Consider the following 9,788-nt stretch of genomic DNA (forward strand, 5'->3'; position numbering starts at 1 on the left):
CGTTTTTGGGTGGAATCCAAGACAGAAGAAGAAGAGAAATCCATTGCAGATGAATCCCCCATGATTGCCAGCGTCTCCGATGGCGCACTCCTTCCTTGTGGGGACCCTCTCAGAGGGCGCTCCTGCCTTAGGTGAATGTTTACACCTCAGGTCACACCTCCCAAGAAACGGATGGAGGGCCCAATCGGCATGGTCGGAAGGTGTCAGCTCGGGCAATCACCCCTCCCCGGGCCTGGCCTTTACCAGGGGGTCGCACAGGCTCTACTTGTCGACCCAGGGCAGGGAATTACGTTTTACCCCATCACAGGCTATGCGTGCGAACGCGTGGGTCGCCCTTCAGGCATGCACAGGGAGGAAAGAAGAATAGGGAAAAAAAGGGAGAGAGGGAGAGAAAGGACAGACTGTCTCAAACGCCGAGGCGGAGACCAGAGGGTGGACAAGAAGGCAAGCAGAAGAAGGCAAGGAAAGAAATAAGGAAGACAGTGAGAAAGGGAGAAGGACAAAGAAAGGAAACAAACAAAGGAAGGAAGAAACCAGAATAAGCGAAAAACCAAAATGACCACAAATGTAAGAACCGTCTGTCTCTGGACGCAGGCGCAAACTATCCCCTTGACGGGGAGGGACTCCTTTTAGTCGCCTCTTATGACAGACAGGAATACCTAGGGCCTATTCTGACCCCAGACCCACAGGGGGGTGTGGTGAGAGTGGTGACTGGGTGTGGGGTAAGGAGGAGGCTGGAGCGGTGGTGGGGAGGGATACTAAGGTAGGGGTGGCGGACAGTGATATGCTATTGGGGGGTGCGCAGGAATTAGATGGAAAGTGGGTAGGGCAGCTATGTGCAGTTGGGAGATTAGACGGAGGGCAGCAGAGAGGTTGGGAGTGGGGCCTGGGGGGTGGGAGGTGGGGGGAGTGGGGGTGGGGGAGGATAGCAGAAAACATGAGAAGTAAAAAAACTGGGTGCAATGGAAGAATGAGGGCTGTGTAGTGCTGGAATGGGAACAGAGAATGGGTTGGATGGGAGAGGACAATGACATGAATGTATGACATACTGCATGGAAAGTCCCCACCTCTGCAGTTCAGAAAAGCTGGTGTTGGTGGGAAGGATCCATAAGCCACAGGTTGTAAACCAGTCATTGAAAGGAAGGATGTCATGTTTGGCAGCGTGCTCACCAACAGGGTGGTCCACTTGTTTCTTGGCCACAGTTTGTTGGTGGCCAGTCATGGGGACAGACAGCTTGTTGGTTGTCATAGAATGCCCAGTGTGCATGACAATCAACAAGCTGTATGTCTGTCTGTCCACATGAATGGCCACCAACAAACTGCGGCAAAGAGATAAGTGGACCACCCTATTTCTGAGCACGCTGCCAGACACGACATCTTTCATTTCAGTGACTACTTCACAGCCTGTGCCGTATGGATCCTTGCTACCAACACCAGCTTTCCTGAACTGCGCAGGTGGAAACTTTCCCTGCAATATGTCCTATGTTCCCGTAACCTTACTGGCCTCAACCTTCATTAGTCATTGTCCTCTCCCATCCACCACCTTCTATGTTCCCATTCCAGAACTACACAGCTCTCATTCCTCTATTGCACACAGTCTTTTTACTTCTCTTCTTTTCCGCTATCCCCCCCCCCTCCCGGGGCCCACTCCCAACCTCTCCGCTGCCCTCCGTTGAACCTCCCTACTGCATACAGCTGCCCTACCCAGTTTCCACCTCATCCCTGCACACTCCCCAACAGCATGTTATTGTCCGCCACCCCTACCTTATTGTGCCTCCCCCTCCCAGCCCCAGCCTTCTGCTTACCCCCAACCAGTTGCCACTCCCACCATGCACCGGTGCTGCTGCTCACAGTGTGGCCTCAGTTGCGTTATACTGCAATGCAAAGGGCTTAGTGGCCGAAAGCTACATTTGTTACAGTCTTTTTGTTGTGGCTATCTGCGACACATCATCTTTGTTATGTGGTGAGTGGCAACTTTCCTTTTCACAATATTGTTACATTCCATCCTAGTAAGACTAAAAACAGCCGACCAGTTGCAATGGATAAAGTAATCTTTACCTAGGTTTCGACAGATTTAAACCTGTCTTCTTCAGAAGGGGGCGGTATTACATTAATATGGAATGATGTATCATTGTCGTTTTTACAAATATCTGCATAGATCCATTAGTCCAAAATAAAATATAGCCCTGAAAATAGGGTTTGTCATGTAAATAAAAATTAGTACATGGATGTAGCAGAGCTCATAAGCGACTCAAGAGTCGCTTATGAGCTCTGCTACATCCATGTAATTTACATGACAAACCCTATTTTCAGGGCTATATTTCATTTTGGACTAACGGATCTATGCAGATATTTGTAAAAACGACAATGATACATCATTCCATATTAATGTAATACTGCCGCCTTCTGAAGAAGACAGGTTTAAATCTGTCGAAACCTAGGTAAAGATTACTTTATCCATTGCAACTGGTCGGCTGTTTTTAGTCTTTTTACGTGGAACCGTTGCTGTCGCGCAGCTATGTTTAAAATACTGAAATTCCATCCTACATTTTCCATTGTTTAATTGCAGACTACATTTGCAAATGATACTTTGCAACCATGTAAAGGGCTCCCCCCCCCCCCCCCCCCTCCCACAAGGCAGGTCCAATGAACTTCCTCCACATTAAAAAATGTGCATAACAAGCTAAATCTTTCCAATAATTTTATTTATTGTAATACAGTAGTTACGTTTTATATTCACAAATGACAAAACATCTTTTTGTAAGTCAGGTCTTCTTCTTCTTCTTCGGTTATCAACCCACAGGTTGGTTGGCAGCAGCACGCCATTCCGTTCTTTTGTCAACTTTCTTCTTCATATCTGCATAGGTCTGGCACCCGATGTCATTTATTACTTGTTGAATGTAGCTTAATCTAGGTCGTCCTCGGCGAGTTCTTCCTTCAATGATTCAGGTACAAGATGCAAAAAGTTAACTGAAAGAGGGAAAGGAATTACACAAAATACAACTTGTAATTTGTAAGTATAATGTACAACTCAACAAGTAAGGGCAGCTGAACTCGCACTCAGATAAATTTATATGAAAATGCATACATTTCAATTAAATTGTTATAATTGTTACAAATCACAATACATTACTTCTGTTTCCTCACTCTGGGACAGTATTTGGTTTGTAATTTTCTTTTTGTCACCTTGAACCCAGATAAACCAATACCTCAAACACCTACATAATGGGTGACTAATCCCTTGATCACATTACAGCAAAGCGGTACTTCCGTATGTAAATCAAAAACATAATTTACAATAGTTTTCTTACTGATACTTGCTGATAACTAATTTTCTCTATATTTCTTAATGAACCTTTCTGCAGTCCTTACAATGTCCAACTCAACTTGTGAAATGTACTTTAAGCCCCCAAAGTCTGAAAATTCATTTTGTTCTAGGTCATCATGTCCACTTTTGTCAAAAATATGTGCACTCAGTGCAAACCCCCTTTTTCAAAACAGCAGATACTGAAATACCCACTAAGTAATGCACATTATTTATGTCTAGACCACTTAAGTCATCAGTGGAAGCACTTGGTCTAAGCAAACTAGTTGGAACATCTGACTTAAGGCCATTCTGATTAGTGTCAGAGAAACTGAGCAAAGCTCTGTCACTATTAAGCAGTAGTTTGTATTACTGAATGGTGTCAGAAACTGTATCACAGTAATCAATTTGAGTTCTTTTCTCGCAGCTAATGCAGAAAGATTCAAACCAGCTTTCTTACATATCTGGGCAAAAATGTTTTCCAAAGAATACCTGCTTCCCATCAGGTATCTGTAGCCCTTATTGAAAGCAGCTTTAGCCAGGCATATAAATGATAGTGTGCTCATAAGATAACCTGTATGCAATGGCTCCCACCCAGAATCTCCTCTTGGTTTTATCAACAATTTTCACAAAATTTTCCAGAAACTCCCAACGTCTTTTAAATTGTTTTTCGCCAATAATGTCTTAATTGTTCAGGACATCAATAAAGTGGACCATTCATTCAGAAATCTATTACACCATGCTATGGTAAGAGCTTCAGGTGGCAAAATTTGCATAGTTACTGACATTTCCTGTGCACTAGCTCTTTTCGAGGACAGATATCTTAATGCAAGGCCAACATTCATTTTTTTTAATAATCTGGTAGAGGTATACAGCTGTTTGAAAGATGGTGCAATGATCTGAGTCTACTCTCACTGGTTAACTCCATAGTCCACAATTTTGAAAGATAATAAGGTGTGACCACTGTTGAGTGTAACCATCTTTATCCGCTACTTTCTGAGGGATAACAGTGTTACTGCTCCAGATGCCAGAATGCCAATTTCTTACAAGTTGACGAACACTTGCAACAACACAGGTATCAGATCTAGCATGTTGGAAAGAAATTCTTGAGAGCACGTAACTGAAATACCCACTCCACATCACAGACTTTTGTTCATTCCTCCCATATCAGAAACAACAGCGGAGACATGTAAATAAATTTATGTTGTCTTATCAATAAGGGCAAAAGTGAGAGTTCCAGTATCATTTCCTGATGTGGTAGGGCCAGTAACAATAATTTTGTGTAAATATTCAACCATCTGCTTCCAGTCATATGTAACACCTCTCAAAATTACAACAGTCAGATGGCTACCTGTTGCTGAACTGTTTCCCAAAGCAAAGCAAAAGAATCACAAAACATCTGCCTCTAATCATCAGATCGATCACTGCCAGAGGCTTCCATCTCATGAATCATTAGGACAAAATCCTTTTTAATATCTTTCAGAAGATCTACTTTGATCTGAACAATACAACAATACAATCAAAAACTCCAAAATATAATTTCACACCACCAGTATGATGGTTCAGGGTTTCATATTAAGGATTTATAACCTTCTTTGCCCAATATAAATATTAACTTCATACCTTTTACAATGCTGTCTGCTGATCACTTCCAACTTGTATTGTTACCAAGTCTGTTGATCTGTTCTGAAGTCTGGAAATTACTTAATGTCCTATCAAATCTTTCAGCGGTTCTTTAAGAAAAGAATTCTCATGTTTCAAAACAAAGCAACCCTGTTTTTATGTTCTACTGTATCTAAATCAGGTATCTGCTCAAAGTTGTGTATCACCTACATGTCTTGATTGTAGGCATGATGGACTCAGAAGAACCATGTTGCACCTACATATTTATACAACATTAATGTTACAAATTGCAATACGTAATCACATGAGTACATTATTAATCACAATGATTTTCTTCAGTTTCTAACAAAAACCAAAGGGATCTGAAATGGTGGATAAAACCGAAAGCTCAAGCTGGTTTTCAAATTCTTTCAGGCGGTTTGTATCATGAAACTTGTGACAGGGCTGTAAGTGGCAAAGTCTGAGCTCAATGTCAGACAGAAAATTTATTGGGACTTTTAACCAGCACATATTTTTACTGTGTGTATTAGTATTCTGTGACATGTTTTTGATTACAGAGGGAGACGGACCTGAAAAGGTGGACATCTACAATTTCTTTGTACACAACACTGTACACAAAATGAGCATATGACAAGTTGACAGAATAACTTTGGACTTATTGACAGCTGCTGACAGGGCAAACTGTGGAATGGTGATAATCATGCTACAAGAAGTTGAATCAGACCATAGACTAAATAATATAGCAAAATACATTAACAGAAATAGGAGATTGGGGGTAGGGGGAAATACACTCAAAGGAGGTGGAAATAAGTTTGCATATACCAGAAAGTAATGTGTTTGCATAACTAATCCTTGTAATGCTTATAAACAACAATGTATGGGGATCTAATTCATACTTAATTATGTTTCTTGACAGTTTCACAACACCTGATGAAATCAGACCTCCCAAGGATGCCACTAAACTTAAGAACAATCCAAACTAGTTATTCAAATTAAGTAATGGCCTGTGAAATGAGTTGGGTAGTGTGTTTTATAGCAACTGGACTTGTTGGGGATGACTGTGGTGTTACACAAGTGCTGACTGTAAGCATTTAGAAGTGAAATTAGATACAGTTACAATGGTAAGAGCACACAGAACTAGTATAAAAATCTTACCAAATACATGCAGCAATTAAGATACTGAGGAGACCAATGGAGCTAATGGAAATATATTCTGAATCAATAGCAGGCCCTTATGAAGAATAACTCAGGAAGATGAAGATGTTCAAAAGAGTGCGGCCAAATATGCCTGCAGTGACCACATACAAATTAGTGGTTTGATGGAATCCATTATCACAATGCAATAAATGCAGAAGGCCTATAGGAATGTACAGGAAACACAAGGGACTAAAACCTTGGGGTATCTGAAAGGGGGAAATGCCATTACAGTGGAAAAAGGCATATGTTCTAGGGTTCAAAGTAACACTTGACTATGAAAGACATCTAAGGAGATCTTCATTTTTAGCAAAAGATTAGAAGATGGAATCATGTATCAAGATAAAATGTCTTTTTACAGTGCTTCTCAATCAAGTGTTGGCCACAAAAACAGAAGTGGATCACAAAAGCACAAGTAAAGTAATATTAACACCCCCCCCCCCCCCAATATAAAAATCCTCCAGTGACACAGAGTTCAGCCAGTTTCATACCAACTTTTCACTGTCACAACTGATGACCAGAACAAAATAACTAGAAACAATAAACATTAAGTCATACAGGTATGTACTAATGTAAGTCCAAGCTCACTCATTTTTTGTACTGAAAAAAAAAGTAGGCTATTGCACATCTATCACACAAATACCACCATCTACATGTAGCAGAGCATTTAAAGATCTAGTGGGTCAATGGAAGCATCCAATTCCACCTGTCTGCTTTGACCTGTGATGTAAGGGTGTTGTGATGTGTGACCTCATTACGACACGGAGTTTATGAGTTGGCTGTGTTTGTAGATGTCTTGTTGTGTATTGGATTTATTTGAGTCTTGGCGTTGGATGTGTGACATCGTTGGCTGTGTTTGTAATTCCAAACGTAAGGTATGGAAGTTTTTTCAGTGAGTTATCACTTTTTTTGTTTGTGTGTTTGGCGTTTTCGTTAGGTGTTGTTGGTTTGTTGTTTGTAGTGTGGTAAGACGTTTAATTTGTTTGTGGGGAGGAGGGGATCGGGGGTTGGGCTGGCCAACCTAGTTTGCAATGCCAAAATTTGTTGGTGGTAAGTAATTTTTTTTGTATATTCTTCTCGAGTTGTGGTGTTTTGCGTATTTTTGGTGTCTTGAATGTGTTTTATTTTATTTATGGATGTTTGATTTGTGGATTTTTTAGGTTGTGGTTTTGGTTTTATTTTTTGTAATTGTAGGTGGTTTTTTGGTATCAATAGTTGTAGTTGACCTATATAGGTCACTGGAAATGTCTGATCCCAATATTATAGTTTTAGTTGCAGGTACTGGTGTTTAGGTATCGTCATCTGTGGTTGACCTATATAGGTCAAGGGAAATGTCCAATTCCAACTTTCGTAGTTTTAATTGTACATATTGGTGTTTTGGTATCGTCACCTGTGGTTGACCTATAGAGGTCAAGGGAAGTGTCCGGTTCCTGCAGATTTTGTTGGTGTGGCGGAATGTTGTAATTTTTTTTGTATTTGTTCGTCATTTTGTGTTTTGGGTCATGGTGTATTTTTTTATTATTATATTTAGCTTGTCCTCACCCTAAAAACCCCCAATATCTCACGGTTGCGCCATTAGTGTGTTTCCATTTTTTGGAGGTAGATGTTATTGTCTTATTTATATGTATTTTTGTGTTTTTTGCCGTGTGTGTGTAGTGACGTCATAGGCGCGATATTGGAGACATTTAGAATAGTCATTTCTGCCATTTTCATATGTCATGGGTCAAAGCAGACGGGTGGAATCGGACAGTTCTGTAATCACGATTTTGCAGCTGAATTTTTGTTGTGGTGAATAACCAATGCCTAACGCACAACTAATTGCCTTCTTTGCTAATGAGATACCCTGACAGTCTAAACCTACTCTCAGGCTATTCTACGAACAACAAATGGCATTGATTACCAGCTCACATGGAATTCATACCTTGCCATTGTGACTGGTATATATCCAATGGTACAAAACACACACGACACTCTTCATTCTTGCGCCCTCCTACAATGATATTGTACAGGATATCCCAAGTACTCTGGAATCTGCAGTAATTGCCTTCATTTTTGTGTCATAAGGAATATTTAACACTTTTTTCCCCCAAATGCCCAGACACTCTAACCCTTAAAATGTTTAGTTGCAACTTGCTTAACATATTCTCCTATCATGTTTATGGAAATGTTTACGCTGGAAAACTTGCAGTTGATAGCACACTGAGGAAACCATCTGGGAAACACTGAATTTATTGTAGGATTAACATCTTTTATTCACTAACTCACCATTTCTTATATATGCTTTTACTCTGGCTCTCCGCTACGGTCGCTGGTTCGAATTCTGCCTCGGGCATGGATGTGTGTGATGTGCTTAGGTTGGTTAGGTTTAAGTAGTTCGAAGTTCTAGGGGACTGAGGACCTCAGATGTTAAGTCCCATAGTGCTCAGAGCTATTTGAACTATTTTTGATCTCTGGCTCTCAACTGGACAGGCGTCGAAACTCTGAAGCTAGCGAAATAAGGGATGCTCAACTACCGGACCTACCGATAGATGGCTTTACCAGCTGATTACTATCGTCTGTATTGCCCGCCATATTTGAATTTGCCAAGAAGTTTCTCTCGGTCTGTACGGTGTATAAACAATTAAGGATTATCGAAATGGTGATTTCTTGTTCCGCTTCCAATTGTACGAAGCGATGGAGTAAGGAAAGTGACTTACCATTTCACAGGTAATAGGATTACCAATACAATACGACAACAATACAGACTTAGTGCGTTTGCTAATTCGATGTTTTTGAACAGGTTTCCTCTAAAGCACCCAGAGCTGCTAAAGAAGTGGATTACTTCCGTGAAGCGGAATGATTTTAAACCTACGTGTTGCAGTTTTTTCCGACAATAAGATTACGTAGTGAGCCCTGGAACGTGGAAGAAACGTCTCAGACCCGAAGCAGTGCCATCAATTTTTGACTTTCCGACACATTTGATGCCACCAAATAAACAGCCACGACGACATGTTAGGATTTTGAGTGACAACGATGCTTCTCCATTTGAGGTAGCTAATTAATTTCCTTGCTATGTGTGTGGTTTTGCCTTTTGTGAATTTATTTAGTACGGACACAAATGGGCTACATAGGTCTAAGCAATGTTGTAATACAGTTCCATATTTTTGTTTTTAGCGTTCTGTCCTGGAATCCGTGCTTGATTTGCCCTCTGCAGAAGCTACTGATTTCGTGGAGAATGTTGTCAATGAGAATTCTTCCGTGGAAAGCATGTCCCATTTATCCAATGCAGAAGCTACGAATTGTGTCGAAATCGTTAGTATAAGGATGTTTTCACACCTCCAAAGTTTTCTTATAATATTTTTTCATCAAGCCTTGAGTTATTTCAATCATATATAACGAAATTATTTCTTTATTTCAGAGTGCAGTTGGTTCTCAAGTAATTGATTGTGTTTGTTGTTGTTGTTGTTGTGGTCTTCAGTCCTGAGACTGGTTTGATGCAGCTCTCCATGCTAGTCTATCCTGTGCAAGCTTTTTCATCTCCCAGTACCTACTGCAACCTACATCCTTCTGAATCTGCTTAGTGCATTCATCTCTTGGTCTCCCTCTACGATTTTTACCCTCCACGCTGCCCTCCAATACTAAATTGGTGATCCCTTGATGCCTCAGAACATGTCCTACCAACCGATCC

At 40.9% G+C, this 9,788-nt stretch overlaps 1 long non-coding RNA gene across 1 annotated transcript in view; it reads right to left on the reverse strand.

Annotated features, from left to right (window-relative positions):
- Positions 1–8,619, reverse strand: part of LOC124619884 — a 48,186-nt gene extending 39,567 nt beyond the window's left edge. Inside the window, exon 1 of the long non-coding RNA XR_006980158.1 lies at positions 8,387–8,619. This is a non-coding gene — a long non-coding RNA (uncharacterized LOC124619884). The remainder of the gene's footprint in view (positions 1–8,386) is intronic.
- Positions 8,620–9,788: the final 1,169 nt, after the last annotated feature.

Source organism: Schistocerca americana, chromosome 6 (assembly GCF_021461395.2).
Source record: "Schistocerca americana isolate TAMUIC-IGC-003095 chromosome 6, iqSchAmer2.1, whole genome shotgun sequence".
Classification (NCBI taxonomy): Eukaryota; Metazoa; Arthropoda; class Insecta; order Orthoptera; family Acrididae; genus Schistocerca; species Schistocerca americana.